A 22,007-nucleotide genomic window follows, 5' to 3' on the forward strand; every position below is an offset into this window, starting at 1 on the left:
CTGCTGGTCAGGAGGAGACAGGCCCGCCCACTACTCTGGGTCCCGGGACCCTGCAAACAGCAGCTTCCTGCTGCCTCTTCCTTCCAGCTCACTGTCTCTATTCCCTGGGCCACTTCCCCAAAGCCTCAGTTCCTTCTGATCCTGCCTCTGGTTCTGGCTCCAGCTCCTTTGCCCTCTTCCCAGGGCCTCAAGCCTGTAAGTCCTGGCAGCCCACCAGGAGCTCTCCCTAGCTCCCCTGGTCCCTGTTAGCACCTGCCCTTCCTCCGGTGCTGGTCTCTCTGTAGCCCCCTAGGAAGCCAGTCTTCTCCCTAGGGTTCCCTGCAGCAGACTCACTCATGCTGGGCCGCTGCTTCAGCTGGTGCCCTAATTGGCTGTTTCCCCTGCAGCCCCTCCTTTGGCTGCCTGCCCCTCAGCCTCCCTAGGCGGGTTTTAACCCTCTCAGGGTCAGTGCGGGGCAGGCGCTCCGTCACAATCACCTTCTGGTGACCAGCCCCCAATTCAGACCACATATTTTTCAGCATCTATTCTTAACTTCTTAACTATTATCCGTACATACATTTCACAGTGATTGTGATGACCAGTGAGCTACTAGCTTTCAGTAGAGACCTTTCATGTCACCTTTGGTGAATTATTATTCTTATTCGTGACCCAGGGGATCCATGTTACCCCTGTGCACCCACGTCGTCCCCTCTGCCAGTTGGCACCAAGAGGTCCCTGGGGTCACATGGATAGGATTGGGGGGAAGGGCAAATGTGTGGGCGGGGGATGGGTTCAGGGGTGATCTCCAGCACAATGTGCCCATGAGGAGAGGAATCTGAGTCCCTGGGCTGAGATCAATTCAGCTGCCCAGGGAGAGGTGCTGACCCATTTTGTTGCTGTCTCCCATGGGGAGGAGCTGGGGAAGGGAGACTGGGTGTCACCATGCCTCTAATGCAGGGAATGCTGGATGCCTCCAGCAAAGGGGTCTCAAGGCTTTCACGTTGGGTCAAACCCTGTGGTAAATGCTACGGGTTGGGGAGCAGCCTCTGCTGCACACAGCCGCACTTTGAGGGCACTCTGGGCACAGAGAGGAGAGTGGTGGGGAAGTAGCAGCAGGAGCCTAGCTGGGGCGAGAGTTGTCCCTAGAAAACGTCATCAAGGGAGTTCAGTTCATAGAATCGTAGGACTGGAAGGGACCTTGAGAGGTCTAGCCCAGTCCCCTGCGCTCATGACAGGACTAAGTATTATCTAAGGACCCCCATTTTGATTTAAAAATTTTCAGGGACTCCCAAACCCTCCTGGTCAGCTCCAGGCCCCGCTGCCACTCCACGCCTTCCCACCCCCCTCTCACTCCATCCCCCCTCCCTCCATCACTCACTCTGGTCTGTACTCACTCACTTTCACCAGCTTGGGGTGGGGGTTGCGGTGCAGGAGGGAGAGCGGGCTCTGGAAGGGAGTTTTGGTGTGGGAGGGGGTGCAGGGTTTGGGATCTAGGAGGGAGTTTGGGTGGGGGGGTGCGGACTCTGGGAGAGAGTTTGGGTGCAGGGGGGGCCCTGTGGGGTGCAGGGTGTGGGTTCTGGGAGGGAGTTTGGGTGCAGGAGGGGTTGTGATGTGCGGGCTCTGGGAGGGAGTTTGGGTGCAGGAGGGGGTGTGGGCTCTGGGTGGGAGTTTGGTTGTGGGGTGCGGGCTCAGGGTTGGGGCAGCAGGGGTTTGGGGTGCGGGAGGGGATGAGGAGTGAGGGCTCTGGGAGGGAGTTTGGGTGAAGGAGGATGTGCGGGGTGTAAGTTTTGGGAGGCAGTTTGGGTGTGGCAGGGGGTGAGGGGTGCGGGCTCTGGGAGGGAGTTTGGGTGCGGGAGGGGTGCAGGCTCTGGGAGGGAGTTTGGATGTGGGAGGGGGTATGGGTGCAGGCTCTGGAAGGGAGTTTGGGTGCGGGAGGGGTACAGGGTGTGGGCTCTGTGAGGGAGTTTGGGTGTGGTAGGAGGTGTGGAGTGTGGGTTCTGGGAGGGAGTTTGGGTGTGGGAGTGTGTGCAGGGCTCTGGGTGGGAGTTTGGTTGTGGGGTGCGGGCTCAGGGATGGGACAGGGGGGCTTGGAGTGCGGGAGAGGATGCGGGGTGTAAGTTCTGGGAGGGAATTTGGGTGCGAGAGGGGGTGTGGACTCTGGGCGGGAGTTTGGGTGTGAGGGGGGTGAGGAGTGCGGGGTCTGGGAGGAAGTTAGGGTGCGGGATGCGGGCTCTGGGCTGGGGCAGGTGTTGTGGTGTGGGAGGAGGTTTGGGGTGCGGGCTCTGGGCTGGGGCAGGTGTTGTGGTGTGGGAGGAGGTTTGGGGTGCGGGCTCTGGTCTGGGGTGCGGGCTCTGGTCTGGGGCAGGTGTTGTGGTGTGGGAGGAGGTTTGGGGTGCGGGCTCTGGGCTGGGGCAGGTGTTGTGGTGTGGGAGGAGGTTTGGGTTGCGGGCTCTGGCTGGGGCAGGTGTTGTGGTGTGGGAGGAGGTTTGGGTTGCGGGCTCTGGGCTGGGGCAGGTGTTGTGGTGTGGGAGGAGGTTTGGGGTGCGGGCTCTGGGCTGGGGCAGGTGTTGTGGTGTGGGAGGAGGTTTGGGTTGCGGGCTCTGGGAAGGGAGGGGTTGCGGGCTCCAGACGGGCGGCGCTTACCTTGCGCAGTTCCCAAAAGCCACCAGCACTGCAGCATTGACTTTGTTTGGCTCAAAGCGAGGGAGAGAAGCAGTGGGGTGAAGATATGGAGTTAGCTGCAATACTTTACTCTGCAGATGTGCAGAGAGCAGGGCAGGGCATCACAGCGAAACGGGCCCAGAAATAACCCGAAACAGGCTACGGGGCTGAGCAGAGCTTTTCCTATAATGGCTCCTCCTGGCTGCTGGGGGATGCTGTGGTGCTGGGCACCAGACTGTCTCTCCTGTGCACTCCATACTCCCTCAGAGATGGGGAAACAGCCTAACCATAGGGGTGAGAGAGGGGGGAAGGGAGCACAGTGGGGCTGGCTGTTTGGGGGGCTGAGAAGTAGGGGAGAGTAGTGGGGGAAAGGGATAAGAGCTAGTGGCATAGGCGCAGAGGGGAGAGGGTGAGGAGGAGGGAGATATTAGGGGCAGGGGCAGAAGGGGTCAGGCTGGGGTGGGGGAGGGGGCAGCAGAGTCAGAACAGATGCCCTTCTCCAAGCTGGCACAGAGCCCAGGATTCCCAAGTTAGCCGCTTTAAGGATTTGCGTCATGTGTACTCAGGCATTTTCAATCCACACTAATTCACTAAACCCCCTACATAGACAAGCCCTGAGTCTCAGCATTCCTCTGCTGTCAGGCAAATAGCTGTGAACCCACTGGCAAAGCGTGTGTCTCATCCCTCTCTAGAGGCTGGTGCAGAGAGAGGATAATAGTCCACCACTGCTACCAGTTCCTCTGTTAGCTCAAGTGGCAGAAGTCCACGCTGTATATTGAAATGCGTCAACTCTGCTGTTGTCCCATGGGGAGTGTTATTTTGGCTCCACTTGATGGTATTTTGTTTTTTTTCAGGTTGCAAAGTCATGTACTCAAAAGTGTGGAAATGCCAGTATTGGGGCCAGGGTCCTGTGAGTAATAGTGAGTGATCATAGCATTAAAGACCGTATCATAATGCGTGAGCACAAGGGCCAAATTGAGGTTGCAGGGGTAACCTTAATTAACCATTGCCTGTTTAGTGCTCGAATTTGCAACTGATTCTTTTTATGTCGCTTTTTGAATGTAGTTTGCTATAAATATCCCCCATTCATTGGATCATCTGCAAACTTTGTCAGTGACTTTATGTTTTCTTCCAAGTCACTGATAAAAATGTTAAATAATGTGGGGCCAAAAACAGATCCCTGTGTTGCACTGCTGGAAACACCTGTTTGATGATGAGTCACAATATATAGTCTCAAAATGTAACTATCAGTTAGCCAGCTTTAGTCCATTTAATGTGTATCATCGTGTTAATTTTATATCTAGTTTGAATGTCATGCAGTACTAAGTCAAATGCCTTACAGAAGTCTAAGTATATTACGTCAACACTACTGCTGTTATCAAGCAAACTTATAGTCTCAACAAAAAAAGATATCAAGTTAATTTGACAGGATCTGTTTTCCATAAATCCATGTTGATTGGCATTAATTATATTGCTGTTCTTTAATTCCAGTGTCAGCTGATCTGTTATCTTGCCTTGGATCAATCTCAGACTGACAAGTCTGTAATTACCTGGGTCGTCCTGTTTACTCCTTTTAAATATTGGCACAGCATTAGCTTTCTTTGACTCTTCTGGAACTTTCTCCATGTTCCATGACTTATTGAAAATGAACATTAAAGCAAGGTCTTCAGCAGGCTTTTTTAAAACTCTTGTTTGCAAGTTATTCAGACCTGCTGATTTAAACATGAGTCCCTACTGTTTAACATCCTCCTGAGATACTAGTAGAATGGAAAGAGTGTTATCATATAGACTCATAGACTCATAGACTTTAAGGTCAGAAGGGACCATTATGATCATCTGGTCTGACCCCCTGCATGCTGCAGGCCACAAAGCCGTCCCTACCCTTTCCTTGACTCTGCTGATGAAGTCCCCAAATCCTGTGTCTTAGTGACTTCAATTGGCAGAGAACCCTCCTGCTAGAGATCCCTGCCCCATGCTGCGGAGGAAGGCGAAAAACCTCCAGGGTCTCAGCCAATCTACCCTGGAGGAAAATTCCTTCCTGACCCCAAATATGGCGATCAGTAAGACCCCGAGCATGTAGGCAAGAGTCTCCAGCCTAACCCTTGTTAGCCATTATACTGTTTGCCTACCATTGCTTGGTATTCCTCATACATCATTTGTGTTTTTCCCAAATACAGAACAGAAATATTTATTGAACACTTCTACCTTTTCTCTATTATTATTGATAATTCTACCATTTTCACCTAGTAATATACCAATACCATTGTTAGGATTATTTTTGTTCCTAATAGACTTTAAAAAAACTCCTTATTGTCCTTAACACTTCTGGACATAGATTTCTCCTTGTGTCCCTTTGCTTCCCTTATCAATTTTCTACAATTCCTAGCTTCTAATTTATATTCATTACGATCAACTTCTCCATTTCTTCCATTTATTTTATATATACACCTCTACCCTGATATAACGTGACCCGATATAATACGAATTCGGATATAACGCGGTAAAGCAGCATTCCGGGGGGGCGGGGCTGCGCACTTCGGTGGATCAAAGCAAGTTTGATATAACGCAGTTTCACCTATAACATGGTAAGATTTTTTTAGCTCCCGAGGACAGCGTTATATCAGGGTAGAGGTGTCTATATCTATATCTATATATATATAGTTGCCTTTACTTCCCCTCTAAACCAGGTCTTCTTTTTTTTTAACCAATATGGCCTTCTGTCATTATTGTGGCTTTGGGGGCATCTAGCAAAGTGTTCTTAAAAAATTCCTGATTCATTATTTGAACTCTGACAGGGCTGGAGACACCAAATTGAAGCCAGAGATCCCCCGGGGCTGCCTTTTGGGTCTGCCCTCAAAGACATTTTGAATTGACAGATCACTACAACTCTCAGGTTTCAGAGTGGTAGCCGTGTTAGTCTGTATCAGCAAAAAGAACAAGGAGTACTTGTGGCACCTTAGAGTAGATTGCAACTCATTTGTGCATATGTTTGTTTGCTTTAGCCTGTAAATAACTCTATTATTTCTTTTTCCTAGTTAATAAACTTTCAGATAGTTTATTACAGGACTGGCTAGAGGCGTTGTCTTCGGTAGAAGATCGAGGGTACTAACTGATCTGGGATAAATGACTGGTGCCTTGGGACTGGAAGCAACCTGAATATGGTGTGATTTTTAGTGTAAGTGACCATTTATCCCTAAGGCCAGTTTGTCTGAGATAGACTGGAGAGTCTAAGGGGACTGTGTGTGACTCCATGGTAAGGCTCATATAGTGATCCAGGAGTTCACAGTTGTTACTGGCTTGGTGAAATCTAATTATAAAAGACACCACCAGCTTGGCGTGTCTGTCCTGTTTTTGACAGACTGTCTGGAGGTCAACACTCACAGTTGTGAGCCACTCCACACAGCGTGACAGGGGTAAATGGAGGTGACTGTCCATTCTCCAGCTCTCCCTGGCTCCCTGTGTGTGTGTGTACTGTGTGCACACACATGTGTGAAAGAAGAGGCCATAAGGTCCCCTTAGTCCCACCCTGTGCTATGGGTCACTATAAGAGATGGGCCAAGGTACCAAATTCAGATCTGGGCTCCATCTCTAACAGCCCAAATTGCGGGGTCCTGGGCTGTGGTTCACCTCATAGTGAAGATGAGTCAACTGGGACCCAGATCCCAGTTTGGGTTTGAAATCTCTGATAGATGTGCGGCTTTGGGGCCCAGGTCTGCAGTGAGAAGGGTGAGGAGGTTGGGGATAAAGATAAAGGAGAGATGTGGCGAGTGACCCTAGAATGTGCTCAGGGCAGGGGAGACCTTGTTCCATTGAACCTGCTACTCCAGAGCCACTTTTGCCTTTGAAGTAACTGGAATATCCTGTCTCAAAGCTTTTCTGCCAAGTGTCAAATCCCGGCCCAAGTGGGGGGTTCAGGCCCCAAGGTCAGTGGCTCTGTAATGGAATCAGAACAGACTCATTGTAGAGGAGAGGAGATGGGCTGGCTCCTAACAGGGCTCAGGGGCGAACAGATCCATAGCATGGCTTGGGGAGAGAGAGCAGCTGAAATGCAGCAATGCCTGCAGGCAGAAGCAATTGGAGGGGTGGGTGCTGCCATGGTGATGCCATGGGGGGCCTGATGTTGGAGATTGTCCCAATGTCCACTGCTGTTTCTCCTGTTGCTAGGGGACAGACTGGGGTGGCAGAGCAACATCCTAGTGGGGATTAGCATTCTGCTCTCAGAAGGAAATCTCTTCCCACAGGTCTCCTAGTGCACACGCATCCTGCTTCCACACGCTGCCAGAGGGGGCAAAGAAAGAGATGGAAGCCTGGCAGCCAAGCCCGGCAGCCCCACAGGACCCTTGCAGGGAGCGTGTTTTGCTCTCACCCAACGCAGAGAAAGAGGGGGTGGATTTGTCCTGCTTGTCTCTCTTGCCTCAGTCAGGCTGCGCGCTCTTTGGGCAAGGCCTTGTGAGATTTGTGTCATGTAAGCGCAGAGCACATTCAAGGCACTGTTCACATCATTTATAATAACCCCACCCTTGGCCTGTATCTCTGGCTCCAGCACCAGGATAAAATACAAGACTCTTTGCTCTCCCTGTCACATCCATTCCTCCCCAGGCCTGGAGAGCAGAGGAAGCACTGCATGGCCTTCACCATGCTGTGAACACTCACGGCTTTGCATTTAGACAATTTCTACAATCAATGCTCATACTTCAGGGCTTCAGTTTGTCACCTGCAGGGGTCAGGGAGGAATACTTTCCCCCCGATGCACAGTTGGCCAGGTGCATTTTGGTTTTCTTTCGCCTTCTGCTGAAGCATTAGGGATTGGCCACAGCTGGAGGAAGGACACAGGACGATATGGACCAGGGCCCTGAGGTGTTACAGTAAGTGCTTTGTTCCTAGATGCCCAGTTGGTGATTCTTGCTCCCAGGCTCAGGGTCACACTGATTGCCAGGTTTGGAGTCAGGAAGGAATTTTGCCCCAGGTCAGACTGGCAGGGACCTTGATGGGGGAAGAAGTTGGGATTCGGCTTCCTCTCCAGCATGGAGCAGAGATCCCTGCTAGGATCATCTGGACCTGTCTCACCCAAACAATTCTCTGCCACTGCAGGGGCCTGAGGTCTTGGTGGCATCTCAGTATCCTCCTGCTCTGTCTGTGGCCACAGCCCATCAGTCCCTGAGGGGCTGGGAAGTGAAGAAGAGAGCTGGCTGTGATTTGGTCCAATGAAATTTGTTTGGCAAGGCCCTGATGGGAGTCGTGTCTTTAACTCTGGTTATTATGAAGTGGGGTTCAGAGAGGCGGTGGGATTTACCCGAGGTCACCCAGCCAGTCAGCGGCAGAGCCCAGGAGTCCTGACACTGAGACCCATAGAGCTAGAGCGTTATCAAGAGCAGGGGAGAATGTTTGGGCTCCAGAGAGCAGAGGGAGACAGCAGGGCAGTGTTGAGGGGAGCAGACGGGGAGAGGAGCAGCTCCAGGCAGGGGGAGAGGGCACAGTGATGGCTCCAGCTGCTCCAATTCCGGAGCGAGGGGAGCGGGGGGCGGGAGCAGCTTTGTGATAAAGAAAAGCTCGGGGGAGAGGGAAGGTGATGAGGGGGTGAGTGGGGATACAGCCCCGCTGTGAAATGCCCCTGCAGCCCCTAAGCAGGGAGGGACGGACACCAGGGAATGGTGGCTAAGCCCCATAGGGAAGGAACCGTGGGTCGTTCATCTGTCCTTGCTCCTCTCTGGAGGGCTCTTCCTGGCGGCGCCTGGGGGATGGAGTAACGTGTCCATGTGAGTGAGAGACGGGCTTGTACCCCAAATGCTCACAGGATGCAAAGCAGCCAATCAGAGCTGGTGTGGGAAGCAGGCATAGCTACCACCCCACCCACCCAGAAGCTGACATCCTTCTTATGGGAGGGGGACTGGAACAGAAAGACCACAACAGCTCAGGGCTGCTCTGCTCCCGCCTCCCCTCCTGTAGCAATGGGACGACTTCTCCGCTAGACACCCCCTCCTTCCCTGCAACACCTGGCCTGGGAACGGGGAGGGGGAACATGCTGCAGCCCCCCCACCCCGGGGGTGAAGAACCGCAGGATCTGTAGGAAGAGCAGAGGTGGGGCTTGGGAGGGGGCAGAACTGATGGGGGCAGAGGACTAGCAGCTGTGCTATTGCATTCATTGCTGGGCTGCCCACATTTTTCAGACCACTGTGAGAACTGTGGCCCAGATCTAGGAGCCAAAATACCTTTGAGGAGCTGGGCCTGTGTTAGGACATGCATGTTCATTTGAACATTCATGCTCTTCCACTAGCGTCCTCTACTAAACAGGACATGTAGGTACTTATAGACTGTGATCAAGTCGCCCCTGAACCGTCTCTTTGTTAAGCTAAATAGATTGAGCACTTAGAGTCCATCACTCTAAGGCATATTCTTGTGGTTCTTCTCTCATCCTCCAATTTATTAACACCCTTCTTGAATTGTGGGGACCAGAGCTGGACACAGGATTCCAGCAGGGGTCACACCAGTGCCAAATAACTAGGATGACCAGCCAACAAATGTGAAAAATCAGGATGGGGTGGGGGGTAATAGGAGCCTATATAAGAAAAAGACGCAAAAATCGGGACTGTCCCTATAAAATCAGGACATCTCGTCACCCTACAAATAACTTCTCTGCTCCTACTCGAGATTCCCCTGTTTATGCATCTCAGGATTGCATTAGCCCTTTTGGCCACAGCGCCACACTGGGGGCTCATGTTCAGCTGATTATCCACCACAACCCCCAAATCTTTTTCAGAGGCTTCCCAGGACAGACTCCACCATCCTGTAAGTATGGCCGACATTCTTTGTTCCTAGATGTACATTTACACTGAGGATTCCCAGCCTGTCTGAAATCAGCTGTTTATAAGTTACATGTAGCAGGATGAATTTCACAATAGCCGTATGCCAATTTCCTTTGCACAAGGGGTACTAACAGTGACCTGTACAGATGAAAAAGGAGGTGTAACTTGTTGCTTTGTGATGCATAAAGAAAGACTGAAGGATTTGTTTTTCCTGCTGGCTTTTCTTACTTTAGGAATCTCAGCCTTGCCATCTCTTTGTGGGATCGAGGTCTCCTGGGAGGACCAAGAGAAATAGGTTAGAAGCTCTTTCATCTGTTATTCCAAGAGGTGGGGTGTAAAGAATCTTAAACAAATCATTTCTCCCAACTGTGTATATGGCTTTGGAATTAAGTAGGGGTTAGCCAGAGAATTTTGACAGGCTAAGTAAAAATCCATTTTCCTCTGAAGGAATCAAGCTTCACATCACTTCCAAGGTACCGGCTATAATCTCAAGATGTCCACAGAGACTTTTAGGAAAGACAAGGTTTGAATTTCTAATGGTGAAAAAGCAGATTTTTTTTTTAAAAAGCCTTCTAAGCTTTTTACATAAAAAAAGCAGCAAAATTAGGCTATAGAAACCAATTGGTAAAATGATGTTGGAGATCTGACAATGGATGGATTTGTATTTTTGAAGCACCTTTCATTCTGAAGAATCTTAAAGGCACTTTACAGTGCACACTGTACAGCCAGAAATGCAGCCACCGCTGGGGGAGAATACAGCAGCTGCTCTACACCCATGAATGTTTTAATGAAGCATATGATGTCCTGTGGGACTAGGAAAGGGTGCATTGTGATTTTAGGGGCAAAATGTCAGGAATCTGGCATAGACAGTGGAGTGCACCATTCCATCATCTCCTAAGAAAAGTGTCACGCGATCTAACATGCTTTGCCTTGGAATTTTTCCTTATAATCATAGAATCATAGGACTGGAAGGGACCTCGAAAGGTCACCTAGTCCAGTCCCCTGCACTCATGGCAGAACTAAGTATTATCTAGACCATTCTGACAAGAGTTTGTCTAACCTGCTCTTAAAAACCATGAGTGATGGAGATTCCACAGCCTCCCTAGGCAATTTATTCCAGTAGATAACTACCCTGATGGTTAGGAAGTCTTTACTAATGTCCAACTGTCAGGACTGTTATCCCCATTGTACAGCTGGGGAACTGAGACACAAGGAGGCTAAGCAACTTGCCCAAGGTCACACAGGAATTCTGGGGCAGAGCAGAGACTTGAAGTGAGGTCCCGTGAGGCCTGGGTGCATACCCTAACCACTGGATCAGCCTTCCTCTCTTTTGCCAGGAAGTATGGCCCCAATCCAGACAACATTTATGCATGTGCTTAGCTTTACTGCTGTGACTAATCCCAAAGGGACAAAGTTAAGCACATGTATGAGCGTTTCCAAGCTGGGAGCATATGATACCGAGTCCCTGTGTTAACGTTGCAGCAAGATGTATATAGAACTTGCTCTGGAGGCAGAAATAGCTTCTGTATTGAACTGTGTTTGCTCCTGCAGCGCTTATAAGCCGCACCGTTCTCCACTGGAAGTTCCAGCTCCACAGGCTAGTTTCATCTGTGGAGCTTTTTATCACTGTCACAGCAAATTATGGCGCTTCCATGGCGAAGTGGCTTAATTTGTAAACTCCCCAAGCCCAAGAGTTCAGGTTCAAGGTGCTTGTGAGATCTTCCAGTCCAGCTAGAGCAATATAAACTTAACCTGGGACACAATAAATGGATTAAAAATTGGTTAACAAATAGGTCTCAAAATGTCACTGTGTAATATCCCAAACAGCTACCCTCACAATTTGCTGCTGGTAGCAGCTACTGACACCTAGGTATTCTGTTCTGCTGGCTTGTCACGGTCGCTGCATCTGCCTTTACCCGTCCTCTGGTCCCGGGGTAGCAAATCGTGTCAGATTGGCATACACCTGCCACAATTTGCTTCCTCTACCGTTCCCCATCTTCTGACCTTGGGGTAGCAAGTTGTGATGGTTGGGGGCACTCCCACCACAATTTGCTATCATTGTGAAATCTCTATTTTAAATTTGGACACAAATAAACTAAGGTATCTTTGTCATTTGGAAAAGCATTTTATGGAGTTAAACTGTAGGGTCATGGTATGTAAAACCCTGAATGAAGCTATCGTGCTTTCCTTTATTAGTCTCTTTCTATTATAGATTAGAAACTGTGTGGCCTACAGCAGTGACACTCGGCCTGAGGCTCGCGAGCTGCAAGTAGCTCTTTAATGTGTCTCCTGCAGCTCTTTGCAGCACAGGATATTAAAACACCGTGTGATTTAATTATTAACCAAATCTAAATTATTAACCAATCAGGATGAGTTTACTATATTATTAACCAACTGTGCTTGATAAAATAAGAAAACTGAGTTAGTCATTTTGCTGTGAGAATAATATATATATTAAATGAAACAATGAATTCACACTACTGTAGCTCTCTTGGGTCATGTTAATCGCTAATTTGACTCCTGAACCACTGAGGTCTGTGTATCACTGGCCTATAGTAAACAAACATTTAATGTACACAAAATACCGAAACTAGTGTAAAGCATTGTATCTGGAACACTCATGAATACATTCTAAATACAAGCAATTAAGCAGAAACTCTGCAATTGTTCCTTATACAGACATCTCCCCCACATCCCTCTGGACACATATTTGATTGAGTTTTCAAAACAAAATTTGCACTTCTCTACTTCAGCACAAACATTTGAGCATTTTGCCCTCTGATCTTATTCTAAAGACATTTTCTTAGGCCTTCTCTCGCTGCTAAAACCGATGTGCCTTGTCCTCACTATTTTTTTGCCTCGGAATAGCCTCCGCACCTTAGTTACCCCAAATTAAACAAAGCAAAACCAAATATCACCTTTATTAGCTGTGAGGAGAAGGCCTAAGGGCTAGATTCACAAAGTGCCTTAGGTATTGCGCCCGGAGGCCCCACTCTGCCCCCTGAACATGGGACAAGCCGCTCTCCCTAGCCCTTCCTCCAGCGCAGGACTGGCGTAGCCACTTTGCCCTCCCTCCTGCATGTTCCTCCGCGCCCCGGTAGGGGTCCCACCCCACTTTTTTGACAAAACTGGGCATTTGTCCCATTTGTTCTTGCCAACTATCAGTTTTGTCAAAAAAGTCGGGATGGCTGGAACAGGGCCTAAAAAAGGGACTGTCCCAGCCAAAACGGGATCACAGGTGCCAACTTTTTTCTGTACTGGTGGGTGCTTGCGCCCCCGGCCCCGCCCCTGCCCCAACTCCAACCCAAAGTCCCCGCCCTAACTCCGCCCCTCCCTGCCCCTATTGGACCCCTCCACAAATCCCCACCCCGACCCCACCTCCTCCCCCAAGTTCTCCCTCCTCCCCCCCCCAGGCTTGCCACACAAAACAGCTGGGAGGGAGCGAGGAGAAGCAGGATGCAGCAGCGTGCTCGCGGGAGGAGTTGGAGGCGGGATGGAGGTGAGCTGGGGTGAGGGGCTGGGCAGGGAGCTGCCGGTGGGTGCAGAGCACCCATCAATTTTTCCCCGTGGGTGCTCCAGCCCACGGAGTGGGTGCCTACGAACGGGATGTATATTCACCCTAATCACAGGAAACTTGCCCAGCTGATCCCAGCAGGCAATCCATGTCCCATGCTGCAGAGGAAGGCAACTTCCTCCCCCAAAGTTCCTGCCTATCTGAACTGGGCAAATCTCCTTCCTGACCTCAAACCTAGTGATCACTGTGACCTTGAGCATGTGAGCAAGGCTCACTAGCCAAGCATCTAGAAGGAAGATCCTCTGTACTACCTCAGAGCCCGGTCCAGCCTGTCTGGTGTCCTGTCTCCAGCTGTGGCCACCCCTGATGCTTCAGAGAACGGTGGATGGTGGGGGCTGGGAGGAGACAGAATACATCTGGCCAATTGTGCATCAGGGAAAATAACCCCTGCAGGTGAGTGGTTGAAACCAGGAAACATGAAGCACTGTCTTACTGAAGATCTGCAAGTGTTCAAACATGTTGAGGGCAATGCAGAGATTCCAGTTCCCCCCTTGGCCCATGAAGGAAGGGGGCAACCAGAGGAATTCATAGATCCATAGACCTGAGGGCCAGAAGGTGCCATCTCAGCCATTTAGCCCGTTCTCACCTCCTCCTCCCTCCCCCTCCCCCCACTCCCTAGAATTTATCCTAGGAGCTGCACTGAATCATGTCTTTTTGAAAGATCTAGTCTGGCCATACAGACTCCAAGCAATGGTAAGTCCCCACCCGCCCTCTCTGGGGAGCTGCTGTACTGTTTAATTACGCTCACTGCTAAGCAATTACATCTCATTTCAAGGTTGAATTTATCTCACTTCCGCTCCAGTCATTGGCTCTTGTGATTCTGCAGTTGGTTGAAAAGCCCCTCGCTCTCAGGTCTCTTTTCCAGGTGTCGGTGCCTAGACACAGTGATCAAGTTGCCGCTGGACCTCCTCTTTGATCATCTAAAGAAGTTGTGCTCCTTAAGCCTCACATCATAAAGCTTGTTTTCCAGCCCCAGGATCATGTCCATCCCCAGGATCCCTCCTTTGAACTGTCTCCAATATCTCCACCTCTCTCTTGAAATGCAGAACAAGGACGGGACACAGTATTCAAGTAGGAATCTTTCCATACCAGTGCTGTGCACAGAGGCAAGACCACTCCCGTACTTTTGCCTGCTACTCCTGTTTTTATACATCCAAGGATCACATTAGCCCTTTTTGCCACCACATTGCACTGAGCGCTCATGCTGAGGCAGTTATCTGTGATGACCCCCAAGTCCTTCTCTGAGCCATGGCTTCCCAAGACAGAATCTCTCATCATAGATTCGAAAGCCGGAAGGGACCACTGTGATCATCTAGTCTGACCTCTTGTGTAACACAGCACATTGGAGTTCCCCCAAATACTTCCTGTTTGAACTGGTGCACAGAAACATCCAATCTTGATTTACAAATGGCCAGTGACCGAGAATTCCCCTTAATTAAGGCTGCGTGTCTGTCATGGAGGTCATGGAAGTCACAGATTCTGTGACTTTCCAGGATTTCCACATCTGCAACGGCTGGTGTGGCTGACTCCAGGGCTGCTTGAGCAGCTGCCTGGGGAAGCTTGGGGCCAGCCACACCGGCCACCACCGGATCAGCAGTCCTGGGGGCTCTTGGAGCAGTGGGCAGCTGGGGGCAATCAGCCCCCACTGCTGGAGCAGGGGCCAGCTATTGGCCCCCAGGAACCCCCACAGCAGCTAAGATTTAGTCTGGGGTATTTATAGTAAAAGTCATGGACAGGTCACGGGCCATGAATTTTTGTTTATTGCCCATGACCTGTCCATGACTTTTACTAAAAATACGCATGACTAAATCTTAGCCTTACCCATAATCCTTGATGAATTGTTCCAGTGGTTAATTACCCTCACTTACGCATCATTTCCGGTGTGAATTTATCTAGCTTCAGCTTCCAGCCATTGGATTATGTTAGACCTTTGTCTGCTAGACTGAAGAGCCCATATCAATATGTGCTCCCCCAGGTGCCATGGAGACACTTACAGGCTGTGATCAAGTATCAGGGGGTAGCTGTGTTAGTCTGTATCTACAAAAACAACAAGGAGTCTGGTAGAAGTGAGGTTTTTACCCACGAAAGCTTATGCCCAAATAAATCTGTTAGTCCTTAAGGTGCCACCAGACTCCTTGTTGTTTTTGTAGACTGTGATCGTCACCCCTTAACCGTCTCTTTGTTAAGCTAAGTAGATTTTGCTCCTGGAGTTCATTGCTATAAGGCCGGTTTTCTACTCCTTTAACATATTAAAATCAGGGCCGCCCGGGGTGGGGCAAGTGGGGCAATTTGCCCCGGGCCCCACGGGGGCCCCCATGAGAATATAGTATTCTATTGTATTGCAACTTTTTTTTATGGAAGGGGCCCCCAAAATTGCTTTACCCCAGGCCCCCTGAATCCTCTGGGCAGCCCTGATTAAAACATGTTGTAGGACTGTGTGCATTTAACCAGGCGATTCAGATCACTCTGTGTGTACGTCTACGCTGTTAGCTGGGGGTGTGAGTCCCAGCCCGAGCAGACACACTCGTGCTCGTTCTCACTGAGCTAGCGCGCTAAAAGTAGGGGGCAGCCATGGCAGCACAAGTGGCGGGAGGGGTAGTCACCCTGAGTTCATGCCCATCAGAGACGCTAGGTGTGTACTTGGGGCAACTAGCCCCTCCTACTCCTTGTGCTCCCATGGCTGCACTCTGTTTTTAGCGCGCTAGCTCAGTGAGAAGTAGCACAAGTGTGTCTGCTCGGGCTGGGACTCACACCCCCAGCTAGCAGTGTAGACGTAGACACAGTGTAGACCTACCTTGTACCCTGTCTTCCCCATTGTTTACTACTCGCCAATCTAATGTTTGGGTCATCTGCAAACTTTGCCAGCAAAGATTTTATATCATCATATTGATTGTTAACAAACATGTGAACTAGCATTGGACCAAGAACAGCTCTCTGGGGGACCCTGCCAGAAACAGCCCTGCTCATTGATAGCTCCCCATTAACTACTACAATGTTTTTAATCCATCTAATCTGGGCCCTGTTAATTCCATATACTGCAAGTTTTTAAATCAAAATGTGATGGGATACTAAGTCAAATGCCTTGAAGAGTATAGTCTATCAGCACAGTTACCTGTATCCACCAGAGTCATAATCTTGTCAAAAAAAGACAACAGGTTGGTTTGATGAGACCTGCCCCCTGGGAAACCCTGCTGACTGGCATTAATTATATATTTAGCCTCTAATTCTTCGTTGATAGATTTGTTAGATTTGTAGATTCCAAGATCAGAAGGAACCACTATGATCGTCTAGCCCATTGGTTTTCAATCTGTGGCTGCAGGCCCCTAAGGGTCCACAGACTATGTCTAAGATTTCCAAAGGGTTCTGAACCTACTTTCAAAAATTTTTAGGGGTCCACAAATGAAAAAAGGTTGAAAACTACTGGTCTAGTCTGACGTCTTGTGTAACACAGGCCATAGAACTTCCCCAAAATATTTCCTGTTTGAACTAGAGCAGATTTCTTTGAAAAACATCCAATCTTGATTCAAAAATGGCCAACAATGGAGAATTCACCACAGTCCTTGGTGTTCCAATGGGGGGTTCCCCTCACTGATAAAAATGTGCACCTTATTTCTAGTCTGAATTTGTCTAGCTTCAATTTCCAGCCATGGGATCTTGTTAAACCTTTATCTGCTAGAATTAAAAACCCATTATCAAATATTTGCTCCTCGTGTAGGTACTTATAGACTGTGTTCAAGTCACCCCTTAATTTGGACAGATGCTGCTTCACATCCTCCAGTGTTACAGATCATAAGCTTTCCATTTTATCCACAGCATCTGGGATGGGTGCATCTGCCTGCTTCAGTCCAAAGACAGAACAAAAATAGTTATTGAATATTTCTGCCTGTTTACAACTTGACTGTCTACGTCTAGCAAAGGACTTGTACCAGCACAGGGTGTGTTTATTTTCTTGATGTTAGTGTCTTTAACCCTATTGGCCATTGATACTTCAGTGGTTCCTTTGACTTCCCTTCTCAGTCACCTGTTGTGGAGAATGTGGACATTTTTGTAATAGTTTTATGAACAATATGCATGACTCCATTTCCTCACTCACTGCGTATTGCCACAGCCTGGGTGTAAAGGGGTTAATATTTCCTCTGGGACAGAGTGAGAAAAGGGGTGTAGGTCTTAAGCAGGTAGGTCTGGGTTGGTTTGAATGAACTATCAAGGGGAGCAGAACATGTGTGCTCAGCAGGACGGCAGCTGAGACAAAGGGACCAAGTGGGTGTGTGAGGTGTTAAAATGACTGCTGTGCAGCAGAGAGAGCTGGAATCCAGGTATTTTTGAGCAGAGGGGCAGGGGATGCTGCCAACACAGGCTCTGAGCTCAGTTTGGCTTTCCCAGGCAAACCTGCCCCCCTCGGTCCTGGAGCCCAGGTGACTAATGAAGATGGCGTGGTCTGAACAGTCTGTGCGGTGTCACTGCCAATGCCTGCTGGCTGCATCGTTGCCAAAGGGGTCGAGTCTCTCACAGGGGTCTACCCTCAGCTGGACTCACTGGGGAGCCCCGGTGAGAAGCAGAGGGGCTGGAGGCCCAGGGCTCCATCTCAGAGTTGTGGGGCCATGGCGCTCCCCCTCGTAAAAAGTGGAAGCCTCAGGCCTAGAACAAGGAAGGGAGCAGCCCCAGAGCGACTGTAATAGCTGGGGCAGAGCTCCCTGTAGATCCACGACAGCTGGCGCTGGGATGCTGAATGCAACAGCAGAGTTTTGCAAGAAGTGACCGCAGCAGCAGAAACAAGCATAGTGCCAGGAAACAGCGGGGGAGGTGGCGTGTCACCTGCTCTCTGAGAGGCACATTATAGAGTTGTGCAGAGAGGACTAAGCATTGGGAAGTGAACCCTGATCCAGACCCAGATGCAGTTCCAAGAGAACAGCCCAATTCTCCAGCAACAACGTGGGGAGATGGAGAACCCAGGGGAGATGGCAGAGTCCCAGGTGGCCGGCCACAGCAGCCACAGGGCATCTAGCTCAAGAGCAGGAGCAGCAGAAACTGGAGCTGGAAGTAAAGATGCTTCAAGTGGAGGGAGAGGAGCTGCAGCTGCAGGAGCTGGCTGATCCTGCCCAGCAGGGAAAGAACAAAGAGCAGCAGCAAAAGCATGAATTGGGAACAGGGCCGGTGCAAGGAAGTTTTGCGCCCTAGGCGAAACTTCCACCTTGCCCCCCCCACTCCCTGTGGCAGCTCCCACCCCCGGGGAGCCGTGCGGCAGCTCCCCACCCCAGTTCACCTCTGCTCTGCCTCTTCCCCGAGCATGCCACCCCCGCTCTAATTCTCCTCCCCTCCCAGGCTTGTGGCGCCAAACAGATGATTGGCGCTGCAAGCCTGGGAGGCGGGAGAAGTGGAGCAGCGACGGCGTGCTCAGGGAGGGGGCGTAGCAGAGATGAGCTGGGCTGGGGAGCCCTGCGGCAGCTCCCCCCCACCGCCCTGAGGCACCCCTGCGGCAGCTCCCCACCCCCCTCCCGGCCCGGGGAGCCATATGGCACCTCCCCACCCCAGCTCACCTCTGCTCCCCCTCCTCCCCGAGCACACCGCCCCGGCTCTAATTCTCTTCCCAGGCTTGCGGCGCCAACCAGCTGATTGGCACTGCAAGCCTGGGAGGCAGGAGAAGTGGAGCGGCGACCGCATGCTCGGGGAGGAATGCTGTAAAAAAATTGGGGGCACCCTAGGCAACCACCTAGTTCACCTTAATGGTAGCACCGGCCCTGATTGGGAATCAAGGAGCAGAGGAACCAGAGGCCACAGGGAGCAGGGAGAGACTGCAGGAATGGGATCCCAGCTCCCTTAGACAAATTCACACTAGAAATATGGCATACATTTTTAAGGGTGAGAATAATTAACCACTAGAACAATTTCCCAAGGGTGGTGGTAGATTCTCTGGCACTGACAATTTTAAAATCAGGATTGGATGTTTCTCTAAAAGATCTGCTCTAGGAAATTTTTTGAGGAAGTTCCCTGGCCTTTGCTACACAGGAGGTGAAACTAGATGATCACATTGGTCACTTCTGGCCTTAGAATCTATGGGTACGTCTTCATTACCCGCCGTATCGGCAGGTAGCAATCAATTTATCCGGGATCGATATATTGCATCTCGTTAAGACGCGATATATCAATCCCCGAACGCGCTCACCGTCGACTCCAGAACTCCACCAGAGCGAGCGGCGGTAGCACAGTCGACGGGGGAGCCGCGGCCACTGATCCCACGCCGTCTGGACCCCAAGTAATTCGATCCAAGATACTTCACTTCAGCTATGCTAGTCGCGTAGCTGAAGTTGCGTATCTTGGATTGATCCCCCACCCACCCCTAGTGTAGACCAGCCCTTTGAGGCGAGAGACCCCCGGCGCAGTGTAAACTCCCTGAAACCTCATTCTGTGATCAAGGGAGCTAGTCAACTGCCTGCCCTTACTGGGAAAACTGAGGGGAACTGAGCGGTACTGTGGCTGAGACTCCAGCTGGCTTTGGGGAAAGAGAGGCAGGGAAGGAGGTCTGTCAGATGTATGGGCCCTGCCATGGAGTGAGAAAAGCCCCAGGGACATGTTAAGCAGCTGGAAGGCCACTGCTAGTACCAGATGTCCCTTTTCAGAAGGTGGCCATGGATATTGTGGGTTCCATTAACTAAAACACCATGAATCACAGCCCACTAGGAGGGGTGGGGACCAAGAGAGGATTCTGTCCCAGTGGTAAGGGCAATAGGTTACCCACAAGAGACACTCCTTGTATATGCACAGCCCAGGGGTGGAGACAAAGCCCTGGAGAGGGCCTGCCAATGCTGGGGAGGGCCCAGCATCCCTGCCTCCCCTGGCCCTGGAAGCCAGAGCCTAAGAGTCACCGCTGGGTTATGCCCAGCTCTGCAGGGGGACACACCCATTCTGATTTGCCCACCTGTTCAAGGGCTCACTTCCTACCCCACCCCGGGGGGGGAGAGGGGGGGGAAGGACGCCCCAGGCTGCAGTCGAGATGTCTGACAGCTTGAGGAATGGGATTCACCTCCCCCCCGGCAGACGAATGGGAGGAGGTAGTGGCAGGGCCTGATCCCTGTTTCAAACCAAAAGCTTTGGGGTGGCAAAGGAGCGCAGGGGGCATGTGAAAACTTCCTCTGTGCCCTGCTGGGGTGAAGACGGATGGGACGGGTTTGATACTGGTCTGCACTGGTTTATGAGAACGCTGTGGCTTGGCTAGTGGGGTGTGTTCTGTACAAATCAGGACATTACCTGGTAGAACCACGGCCAGGGCCTGGAGGAATGGGCCGGGCACGTATTGCTGCCATTTGTGGTTTAGCCAAACCTGGCAGGAACCTGAGTCCTAGGTGAGGAAGGGGCTCGATCTTCCCAGGCCTCTGAAAACAGGGGGGCTGGAGCCCAAGGGCTCCATCTCTGACTAGCAGAGCCGTGGAGTTCACCCTTGCAAACAGTGGATGCCTCAGGCCCAGCACAATGAAGGGGACACTCCCAGCATGGCTGTGCAAAGGCTGGGGAGGGGGCGGGGGCACAGAGCATCCTGGAAATCCAGGATACTGACATTGTTTAACTGTAACTTATAATCATTGCCAGTTATTTCCCCTTTTCCCCACCCCTTATATACTGATTTTTGTGTGTTTTATCACTGAACCCACATCTCCTTTGGCCCAGGCTGGGTTTTGGCCCAATCTCATTTTTTCTGAGTCTGCAGAATCGTAACTCTTTGGTTATCAAATAAGTTCTCCCCAAATGATTCCCAGTTTTCATTGCCATTTCCCACTATATATTCATGGTCCCACTCACTTATGCCAGCCGCTGCTTTAAGCTTTGGGAAATTGGCCCTTTAGAATTCCAAGTACACATGGCCCTAGTTGGTGCCGTATTCTGTTTGCACAAAGTAAATGCAACCGGACCATGATCACTGGTACCTTGGCAACTGCTAATGTTCAGCTCAGTGATTAACCATTCTTTATCCCTCAGAACGAGGTTCAATACTGAGTTCCTTTGTGTTGGGTGCAGGATTCTCTGTGTTAGAAAATTATCGTCTATTATTTTTATACACCCCAAGGAAGTTTTGTTACCGGCCAAAGGAAATGTGCAGCAAATGTTTCCCAGGTTAAAGTCACCAATGATAACACAGTATTTCTTCCTACACATTATGGACAGATGCTTAAGAAGCAGTTTGTTCTGTTCCCTGATGAGATTAGGTGGTCTGTAACAGACGCCCACCAGTACCCCCTCCCTCCCCATCCCCAGTTTTACTTTTACCAGTGAGAATTTTAATCCATTAGCCTTTGCGGTCCTGTGATTCTGCATTGTTTGTGACAGGTGACAGGTAACAGTGTCTTTGAGGTAAAGTACCACCTCTCCCCTTTTTCCCATTCTGTCCTTACTGAACAAGTTGTAACTATTGATTTTTAACGTTCCAATCACAAATCCGATCCAGCAAGTTTCATTAATACCAGCTGTGTTGTGTGTCCTCTCTTACCTGAGTGTCTCCAGCTCCTCTTGTTTATTCCCCAGGTATTAATATAGAGATAATTTAAAATGTTCTCCTTACATGCCCCTTTGTGCTTGGATTTGTCAGATGCATAACACAGAGGCTGGTTTACAATCTGGGTGTTTGTACCATATGAAGGGGAACACTCACTGGCAGCTCCACCTAGTGGTCAGGCCAGGTGTGCTGGGTTGTTTTCTTCTCAGGCTTCCCATTTGGGTTGGGTTTTGGGGTCTGGACCCTTGCACCTTCAGGATCATCCCCAATTAGGTTCCCCACAAAGGGATAGACTTCTGTCATTGTCACCTTTTCAGGGGTTGGTAGGGGAACCCGGGCCCAGTGGTAGGCGGCTGAGATTGGCACTTTGGGGTGCTATGTAGCTGCCTCCCTGGATACCTTCCTACAGGCATCCCCTATTCCTTTGAGAACTGGTTAAAAGACAGGGAACAAAGAGTAGGAATTAATGGTAAATTCTCAGAATGGAGAGGGGTAACTAGTGGTG

The sequence above is a fragment of the Chrysemys picta genome, chromosome 22, assembly GCF_011386835.1.
Source record: "Chrysemys picta bellii isolate R12L10 chromosome 22, ASM1138683v2, whole genome shotgun sequence".
Taxonomy (NCBI): domain Eukaryota; kingdom Metazoa; phylum Chordata; order Testudines; family Emydidae; genus Chrysemys; species Chrysemys picta.